The sequence below is a fragment of the Nicotiana tabacum genome, chromosome 6 (assembly GCF_000715075.1).
Source record: "Nicotiana tabacum cultivar K326 chromosome 6, ASM71507v2, whole genome shotgun sequence".
In the NCBI taxonomy this organism is placed as follows: Eukaryota; Viridiplantae; Streptophyta; class Magnoliopsida; order Solanales; family Solanaceae; genus Nicotiana; species Nicotiana tabacum.
Genome location: NC_134085.1, coordinates 86537209 through 86548379, shown reverse-complemented (window position 1 = coordinate 86548379; position 11171 = coordinate 86537209).

Sequence of the window (11171 nt, the reverse complement as noted above, 5' to 3'; positions counted from 1 at the left end):
GTCCACCTGGAGAATGAGGATGAGAAAAGGAGAAGTCAGGCGTCCACCTGGAGAATGAGGACAGAGAATTAAAGAAGTCAGACGTCCACCTGGAGAATGAGGATGAAGAAAGAAGAAGTCAGGCGTCCACCTGGAGAATGAGGACAGAGAATTAAAAAAGTCAGGCGTCCACCTGGAGAATGAGGATAAAGTAATTAAAGAAGTCAGGCATCCACCTGGAGAATGAGGATGAAGAATTGAAGAAGTCAGGCGTCCACCTGGAGAATGAGGATAAAGAAATTAAAGAAGTCAGGCGTCCACCTGGAGAATGAGGATAAAGAAATTAAAAAGAAGTCAGGCGTCCACCTGGAGAATGAGGATAAAGAAAAGAAGAAGTCAGGCGTCCACCTGGATAATGAGGATGAAGAATTAAAGAAATCAGGCGTCCACCTGGAGAATGAGGATGAAGAAATTGAAGAAATCAGGCGTCCACCTGGAGAATGAGGATGAGAATTAAAGAAGTCAGGCGTCCACCTGGAGAATGAGGATGAAGAATTAAAGAAGTCAGGCATCCACCTGGAGAATGAGGATAAAGAAATTGAAGAAATCAGGCGTCCACCTGGAGAATGAGGATGAAAAATTGAAGAAGTCAGGCGTCCACATGGAGAATAAGGATGAAGAAAGAAAAGAAATAGTCAAGGCGCCCACCTGAAGAACGAGGGAATGAAATTGAAATGTTGAAATCAAAAGACCGCTCATATGGAAAAGGAGAACACTTAGAATCAATAAAGCAGAGGAGTCCAACAGAATCCCCAGCAAGAAACAATAAGAGTTCCAAAAGGAATACGAAATAAGCCAAATGCCCAAGATTCACCAAGATATCAAGACAACAAGAAACGCAAGGGCATGATCTAGATAAGATTTTTATAATTCCTGTACCATAATCTAGTTTAATTTTTGTATTACCTTGGAAGTAAGGTGTAACAAGGAGGTCAGCAAGCAGTAAAAACAGCACGAAGCAGCAGTAACATCACAGTCCCACGGTAGTCCCAGCTACCCAAAACTTCCCGAACTACATTGACCTGATTCCTTTATAGCCAAGGATATGTAGGAAACCTTTGAAGCAGAGGTTCGGTCAAATCTTTCTAAAAATGCTTCCCACGGAGTATTCGAACGGGAAAAAATCGCTCGTATCCGCTCACTTTATCTTTGCACGAAAACTCTTCAAGTTTCCGCACAAAGAGGGGCAGCTGTGAGCACGTGATTTTTGCCTTAACGAAAACTACTCCAAAAATAAATCAAAAAATATAATAAATTTTTTTTTACTGTGTAATTTTTGAATTTGCGTGGTGTTAAATATTTGTGTTATGTCCGTAAATGTTTGCTTTGTCATAATAAAATGAAAAAATAAAATAAAATACATATTTGCATGCATATAGGATTTAATTGTGCATTTAAAAGATAATTTAAATAAAATCACAAAAAATATGCATTCGTTCTATTTTTAAATATGTTACTGTATGATTAATGTTTTGACTATGTGTTAAATAGTTGTTATAGAGTAATTAATATATTCTTGTGAAGTTAAAATTGTTTTATAATTAAAATTGAAAATTTAAATTAGAAAAATGAATTAGTTGAAAAAGGAATAAAAAAATCGGACCTGGATTTAAATCCAGGCCCAATTACCCCAACAGCCCAATCCAACATCCCCTGTCCGGTCCAATTCAGACCAGACCAAACGACGTCGCTTCTGGATTTTTAATCTGGGCCGTTGATTCATTTCAATCAAACGGTCCAGTTCAGCCCCTGCACAAAAGAAACGACGACGTTTAGGGCAATCAAATTTGAACTGTTCATCCATCCTGATCCTACGGCCTCAAAAACTCACCCAGACCCGATCCATTTCACCCCCGGGTTGACCCCTTTCCCCAACTTAAACCAAACGATGTCGTTTGGTTAAGTGGATTGATCCTAGCCATCCATTCTACTTGATCCAACGGACGATACCAATCCACCCCACCCCTATATAAATCCCAAGCCTTACCCCGGCCCCTAACTGAACACCCCCCCTCCTACACTGTTCATCATCGTCCCCCAAACCCCCACTCCTAACCCTAGCCGCCCTAGGATTCCACCGCCTGAAACCCGGCGGCATCAACGCCGCCGGTCACCATCTTAACACCCTAGGACCTCCTGAACATCCCCTACACGAATCCGACCTTAGTTTCCTTCGAATCAGGCCCCAACCCTTCGAATCTTAAATCGAAGGTTGGCCTGAAAACCTGATCTAAACCAATCAGCACCTAGTTAACACCATAGCTTCCCCTAGTCATCCTGAGTATGGATCTGTTGTTTGTTTGGCTCGAATCAGTTCCGAGCTTCTCGAATCTTCTTTTGAAGATTTGGACCAAACAAGAACAAGCTCAGATTTGTTTTAAGTTGACACCAAATGACCCCTAGGCTACCCTCACCCTTGTGTCATGTTTGGTTCTTCTCGAATCTGACCAGAAATGGTTAAATCCCAAATCGAATTTTTAAGAACCCTAAAAAATACCAAACTTTCGGATTCTGTTCAGATTAAGTAAAGATTGAGGTTCAATCGACCTTAGTCGAAGTATTTTCAGTGGAAAATACTTCGACTAAGGTCTGTTTGATTTCAAACAAAAATCCAAATCTAAGCTGAGTTCGAGTCGGATTAGAATTGAAGATTCAAAGGTATTTTTTCTATTATTTTGTGTATTCTACGTGTGTTGTTGTTTGTCTTAATAGCTTGTTAATTTTTCATGATTTTATTTGATTAATTCTGTCACCTTTGTCTCATGCCCGTCTATATGGTCAAATATGAAACTGTTTCAGTTGGTTGTGATTGTTCATAATGTAAGTAATCGACTCGATTAAGTTCGTCGATTAGTTATATTATGAATTCTCACTTATGATAATGCTAATAAAAAAAAAAGTCTGCCTCTATTGTTTTAGACCAATTTGTTGACAGATATTGTAGATAATCATTTTTAACTAATACTCGTCAGCTAAATCATCCTGGTTTATATGAATCTGTCAAAATAAGTGTTGTATATATGTTATTGTCTGAACATTAAAGTTTCAGGGCATTGTCAGTATTGATAATGATCCTGTGTGTGTTTGATTTTGGTTCAATATTAAATCCAGTCTGAATTGTTATGATAATTTCAGTAATATGTTGTTATGATGTTAGTTCTGAATTCAGTGTAATATTGCTGTAATGTCCAGTTTGAATTCAAGTTTACAAAAGTTGGTCAAATACAATTGTGTTAGGAGGTTAATAGGATTGGTTATAGCTGTAAATCAGAAAGATAGTTAAGTTTATACAGATTTTAGAATCTGTTTTGCAGTAGGTTCTGATTTTTCAATAATTACAGTAGGTCAGGGGCATTTCTGGGAATGAAACAGTAAAAACAGGGTGTTAATGCTAGTGTATTATAATGTAATGTTAGTGGCTATAGTTTAAGATACTAATGGGAAACAAGGGATAATGGGGCTGCTGAAAATCATGTTAGGATCACATAAAGTATTAAAAAGTAGTTTTTAATGGAAACTTTCTAATTTTTAAAAGGGATAAAGGGTCCAGCCACCATGACAAAGGTGCAACCAGCCCTGTATAAATACAGGAGCTGGACAGCTTAAAAGGGGCAGACTTGAAGAGATTAAAAAGAGATTTTGGGCAGACTTTAAGAGACCTTAGAGGATTTTCAAAAAAGGAGTTTTAAGAGAAAAAGAGAGTGTGAAATTGGGGAAGCAAACAGATTTTTAGGGGCAGTTTTCAGACAGAGAGATAGAGCTTAAGGCAGATTTTAGGAAACTGAAAGAAAACTGAAATCTGATATTATTTCTTTTCAGTAAGTCTGTTCGGATTTGTTCAATAACATTGTTCAGTTAAAAATTCTGAAATTTCCTAAAGAGTGCTGTCACTGTGCATCTGGGTTCTTTGGGTCTTATTATTGTTTAAATCTGTGGGAATACTGGTATTTTGCTGATTTAGTTACTGCTGCAACTGCTAAAACTTACTTCTTCTACCTCCATTTCCAGGTACATATCCTTTTAAATTCTATGTTGGAAAGAGATTCAGTATGACGGATAAAATGAAGATTGAATTGTAATACTATCTTTATTCATATGAGTTCTTTAATTAAAAACTCAGTTTTATTTTCTGGATCAAATAAGTAGTATATGTTGATAGAATGACTGTAAATTAAATATCTTTTATTGAAGACTGTATAAGTGTTGTAACAAGGTTAATTTTTCTAAATTTTCATTAAAGTATGGTTGTGATTAAGATTGTCAAGATAGGAAACAATGGCATAAAGTGGGCCATTATTTAAATTTGATGGTGTTGTTAGTTAAGTAAAGAGTAATGTAGAAATATCAAGAAAACTACACTACTAATTCTTATTGTTAAATAAGGTTTAGATGGTCTTGATGGTATATGTTTATAATGATAATAGATGTGTGTATAAGCGTTGGTGAATGGTGATATGATATAGCTTGTTACGGTATTAAAACATTATAAATGTTTACGAAATACAGTTAGGTTGTATGTAAGGTAATTTTATTGAAGTAACTTGTATAATAACTCTTTTCCTATAAACTCGATGCCTATTTGCCTTCATAAAACAAAGTGACCAAATAATTAGGCCTATTAGATTAAAAGCGAGTATATGAGAATGAGAAGAGATGTACAAGCATAAATTGCCACACTTTACATCAATGATAATTAGAAATAGAATTTGCATTAAGTAAATAATAAAAATTCTCGGAAAATATTTCCTTCCTTTATGAATCATTTATTTTCAGTTTCATATGCAATTTATTCTTTGGCATATATATATATGACATATTTGTTAAAAAAAATCATATTTTTATTATGTTCTTTGAATTTGAATAGTTGGAATGAATATAACTTATATTCGGAAATCATAATCGACGAACAACCTTTAATAGATTGCGAATTCTTTTCAAAGAATTTATAGGCCTCTAAATAGGAGTTTCTCATGATTTTCACATAAAAGAAATACATGAATATAAACAATTTGTGGAAAATCCCTAAACCATTACAAAAATTTTGCGCAATTAGGGATACGTTCGCGTACCCTGATTATATTTTTAAAAGTAAAAATTCGGATTATGCGTACGCGCAATTTCGAACGAATATTTAATAAAAGGATTTTTCCAAAGGTGTTAAATCAATTTCATAAAAACCCAAGATGTACGGTTCACTATTCAAGAAAAACAAATATTCTTGATTCAACACAATTTTGAAAAATGATTGCTTAATAAATATATTATCAAAAGTTATTGTGTACACGTACGCGTGACACAAGTCCGCCATTTTTTAAAACACGAATATACGTACGCGTAATTCGATTCAAAGAAGGATCCTCAAACACAGTAAGTATAAGCGGTAGCAAAAATCATGTAACATCAATATATTTAATAAAAATCAAGATAATTAAGCCAATAATAAAAACAGTTAAGCGACCGTGCTAGAACCACGGAATTCGGAAATGCCTAACACCTTCTTCCGGATTAACAGAATTCCTTACTCAGGATTTCTGGTTCGCAGAATAATAAGCAGAGTCATATTCTCCTCGATTCAGGGATTGAAATTGGTGACTTGGGACGCCTTAAAATTCCCAGGTGGCGACTCTGAAATAATTAAATAAATCCCGTTTCAACTGTCCTTTAATTGGAGAAAACTCCCCACGCGCCCCGCGGGCGCGGCAAAAAGGAGGTGCGACACGTGTGGCACGCCGTCCACTTATATATGATATTATGGGATCGTGTGGCACGCCGTCCACTTATATATGATATTATGGGATCGTGTGGCACGCCGTCCACTTATATATGACATTATGGGATCGTGTGGCACGCCGTCCACTTTTATATATATATATCATGGGAACCGGAGTCTCTTCTGCTTATTTCCGATATTTCATTTTTACCTGTTACTCCCCGATAGCATGTCCCCTCCTAGCTTTACTTTGTATTATCTTGTTATTGTTTTCTTGCACTTGTATATATATCTGTACAGGTTAATTGTGGTAGGTCCTGTTTAGACTCGTCACTACTTCGCCGGGGTTAGGCCAGAGACTTACCAGCACATGGGGTCGGTTGTGCTGATGCTACACTCTGTGCATTTTTGTGCACAAATCAGGGAGTAGCTTACGGACCACAGTAGTAGGATTTCTGGGAGCTATCTTCAGTCCAGGGACTCTCGAGGTAGCCTAGCTGGCGTTCGCAGGCCGAAGTCCCTTTCCATGTTTTTTGTTTGTTCATCTTGTATCAGACAAACATGATGTATTTCCTTTCAGACATTGTTTGTAGTATTCTGTAGTAGTCCGTGAGCTAGTGACACTAGACCTTGGGTAGTGATGTGTATTAAACTTCCGCACTTTTGGTTTTCAGTTGCTTTAGATTTAAAGTCTTCCGCTTAAATCTTGTCTCGTTTATTATATTGTTTGAGAGAAAGCAGGAAAGGTGTTTTAAATATTTGGCTTGCCTAGCTCCGATAGTATGCGCCATCACGACACCCGATGGTGGGAAATCCGGGTCATGACATGTAGTTGGTTGGGATGAGGACTACGATGGGTTGAAAAGAAGACTAAAAGAAATACAGCTGCTGCAGAGTTGTATAAAATGGCAGTAGCAGCAACGGTATACCATGTATGGAAAGAAAGGAATACTAGAATTTTTCAAGCAAATGTGACAGGTTGGGAAGCAATGAGTAAGAAGATCATTCAAGAGATACATTGTCGAAGTACCAAACACACAGTGGGAATACTACATAGACTAGATTGGTACCCAGTGTAATAGTTAGATATAAGTGTATATAACAGCATATGGGGAGGGGGTGAAGTATAGGAAAGAAGGTTATCTTGTAAGGTTTTTTTGACTTACTTGTAAATATTTTCCCTGGTAATACAAAGTTTAATTACCAAAAAAAAAAAAAAAAATCAAGTGCAAATTCACCCAAGCCAAAGCGCAACCTAGAATCATTCACTACAAACTGCATCTCATTTTTCACCTCATGATGTACTTCTCTAATAAGCAAATGGTGCATAACCCGAATCTGCACAATAACTGGTGGCAGATCCAAAAAATAGCCAAAGCATGTTTTCTTAAACAGTCGAAGTTGCCTCTTTGATAAATTCGCTTTCAATTGATGAATAACATGACAGTTGGTATCCCAATCAACCTTTGGTTTATAATCTAAGTCCATAGGCACAAGAAAATCCCAACACTGCAAAACATGTTCATATAAAATAATTTCAGAAATAGAATTCACTTAAAATGCAACTAAACCAACTAAAAATATTACAACTACCATACGATACCAACACGACATATAACTATACCAGCAGGGTATACAATTCTACTGACTAATTTCCGGCAACTACAAATTTTACTTATAAGGAAACAAAAGGAAAATAGTGTGGGAACAATTTGCAGCAATACTAAGTGACCATCAATGCATAAACTTACTTTAAGTTGTTTCATTTGAAGATGCATATTCAATATTACTAGGGAGGGAAAGCCAAAAGAAACTTAGCTATTAAATCTACATTATCCGGAAACTATTCTATCAAATACATATTTTAGAGGATAGTAGAAAAATACTTTTCATCTTGCATATTCTTGAGATTACTAAGGAAGTAAAAGAATAGCATAAACTCACATCAAATTGCACTACAAGATAGCTAATATTCGACAAGGAACTTATGCTACAGTACCAGCGCTTCTCGCCCATTGACCCCATCCACACAATGCCACCTATAAATAAAAGCTCATTCTGCACTCCTAACTTACATAGTCCCATTCCTTTCATGCTTCTCTCCACCACTATCAACTGGCTAAATACTAAATCATGTACAAAACTATCTAATGCAAAGCTGAAAATCAGAAATCACACAGAGCAGCTCTGGCTTCAATAAATATGGTTGACTACAACAGCTACTGAATCAGTGACCCTTTTTAAACCTCAAGCAGAACATTAATTTAATATGTCTATATTGATTCAAAAACATTGAGAAACTAATAGCAAAGACAAATATGCCATCCAAAATTAACAAGCTCATTATTGGAAATTAACTTGTCTGTACAATATACTAGAAAAGATCACTCAATTCCTTCACGCTCAAACACTATGTATACAAAATGATATCTTTTACTTCTTCTAAGCAGAATGATAGGCCTAAATTTTGCTAATATCACAGAAACATACACATAGAACAGCTCAAATGAACTTCACCCAAAAACTCAAAATTCGCTGGTACTTGATTTTCTCTTAGTTAATCATCTAGCAATGGATTTTGACAGCTATAAACACTATTACGTCGCACTGAACATTGATGAAACGGATAGCTGGAATAAATAGATAAATGAAAATCGTAATAAATTTACAACAGTTCTCTTAAATGTACAGAATGAACTTGAAAAAATAGAATTCACTTAAAATTAACACAATTGACTATAACTATAATATAATACAAAAACATAACAGGAAATCAAAAAATAACAATGTACTATACATTAAAAATCTCGAAGATCATACAACAACAACAACAACGACCCAGTATAATCCCACAAGTGGGGTCTGGGGGGGTAATATGTATGCAGACCTTACCCCTACCCCGAAGGGTAGAGAGGCTGTTTCCAGGAGACCCTCGGCTCAAAAAAGCAATAGGAGACGATATATTAGTACCATAAAAATGCATAATAAAATAACAGCTTTATAAGAGATATGAAATACAGAATACGAAATACGAAATAGATGGCTGGTATAGTAAAAACTAGCAGGTAAAGCCCTGCATCAATAGACAACCAATGGCATTCTTAGTCTAACTCATAACTGGCTAGTCTCACTCTATTGTGCTGTAGAAATATTCACAACTTTCCCCTAACCTACAACCTTAATGCTCGACCTCCATAATTCCCTGTCAAGGGCCATGTCCTCAGTAATCCTAAGTCGCGCCATGTCTTGTCTGATCACCTCTCCCCAATACTTCTTAGGTCGCCCTCTACCTCTCCGCGTGCCCACTACAGCCAGTCGCTCACACCTCCTCACTGGTGCATCAGTGTTCCTCCTCTGAATGTGCCCGAACCATCTGAGTCTTACTTCCCGCATCTTGTCCTCCATGGGGGCCACACCCACCTTCTCTCGAATATCTTCATTCCTAATCTTATCCATCCTTGTATGCCCGCACATCCACCTCAACATCCTCATCTCTGCTACTTTCATCTTCTGGATGTGTGAGTTCTTTACCGGCCAACATTCAGTTCCATATAACATGGCAGGCCTAACCACTGCTCTATAAAACTTACCTTTTATTAACGGTGGCACTTTCTTGTCACACAAGACTCCCGACGCTAACCTCCACTTCATACACCCCACCCCTATACGGTGTGTGACGTCCTCGTCAATCTCCCAGATCCCCTGAATCACCTATCCAAGGTAATTGAAACTACCCCTCTTGGGAATGACTTGAGAGTCAAGCCTCACTTCAACTCCCGCTTCCGTCGGCTCAACCCCAAATTTGCACTCGAGGTATTCCGTCTTCGTCCTGCTCAACTTGAAACCTTTAGATTCAAGAGCATGTCTCCAAATCTCTAGCCTCTCGTTGACGCCGCCTCGTGTCTCGTCAATTAGAATAATGTCATCAGCAAATAACATGCACCATGACACCCCTCCTTGAATATGATGAGTCAGTGCATCCATCACCAGGGCAAATAGGAATGGGCTGAGCGCAGACCCTTGGTGCAACCCCGTAATAACTGGAAAGTGTTTAGAGTCGCCTCCTACTGTCCTAACTTGAGTCTTAGCTCCAGCATACATGTCTTTAATCAGCAAATAACATACATGTCCTAATTATGTCTCAAAGATCATAATTGTAAGAAAATTACCTTCTTGGGTGCGATACCAATTTTTTTCTTCTTTAACTGAGAGTCATCGCTACAATCAACATCTACTGGTTGAGTCTTTGTTTTAGGCATGGATTCACGTCGGCTTCCCCCTAACTCAGAATCCTCAAAAACTTTACCTTTTCCCTTATCAGTCACAGGAACAACTCCTATGACTGGTTTGGAATTTGTGTCGGGTAATGACAGGTAGGGAGTTTCATCGACTAACGAAGCATTAATATTGTTGCCTTTTCCACCCTCTAATTCTACATTTTTAGTTGTGTTTTCAACATGACTACTGCTAGGGTTACGACTAAATAGAGACTAAGAATCAGAAAATAAGGAAAAACTACGAACAAACATGGCTGAGGCAATGGATTCAGCAACTACTTGTGTTGAAGAATGATATTGTCCACAACGCCACCATCTACGCGCACAATGCTTCCGACCTATAGAGAAAACAACCCATAGACATTGATTCACAAAAGTACAAAGGAAAACACAAAAATCCTATGATTTTGAAAACCCACTTTCACTAAAATGTACTTTCAGAAGCAAAAATTTCACCCAAAGCAAAAAGGTCACCCAAAAATAGGTACTAGACGAAGAGATAGAACGAAATCGGAAAAAAAAATTAAAAACTCGTATGTGGGTGAATTTTGCGTTCTCATCGGTTGGCTATGGAGATTTGGAAACTGTACTCTAGTCTACTTGTTAACTGTTAAAGAACGAAGAAAAGCGTGGGAAGCTTGTGCCGGGTGAAATAGGTGGGCTGGATCGAAGATAAGGAGAGATGGATAGATTGGGCCGCGTGAAATATGGGGGCCGGGTAAATAAATTGGGCCGACTGGGTAGGCAGGATAAATAGTTTGGGCATGGGTATTAAAAGGTAAATAGTTTGGGCTTAATAGGTATAAAGTGAGATTTTCACAATTTACTTCTCCACTTTTACATTTTACTTTCGAAAAATGGCTTAAACTGTGCTTATTATTTGATAATAGTTTGTAAATACCTCCGTCTATTTATCCGTCCGAAAAAGCACACGACATTAATTTTATTGATAAAAATACCCCCACGTCTAGTGGCAGAATTGGTAGACCTTTCATTTATTGATGTGGCTATATTTTACTGGGCCTCTCTCACTCATTGTCCTCTCTTTAGGACCCATAAAAGGAAAAAAAGGGAAATAAAGAAAAAGTTAAAAAAGTTGGTGAAGTCAAATTAGGGTGGCTGAAAATTTTTCAATAAGGGCGACT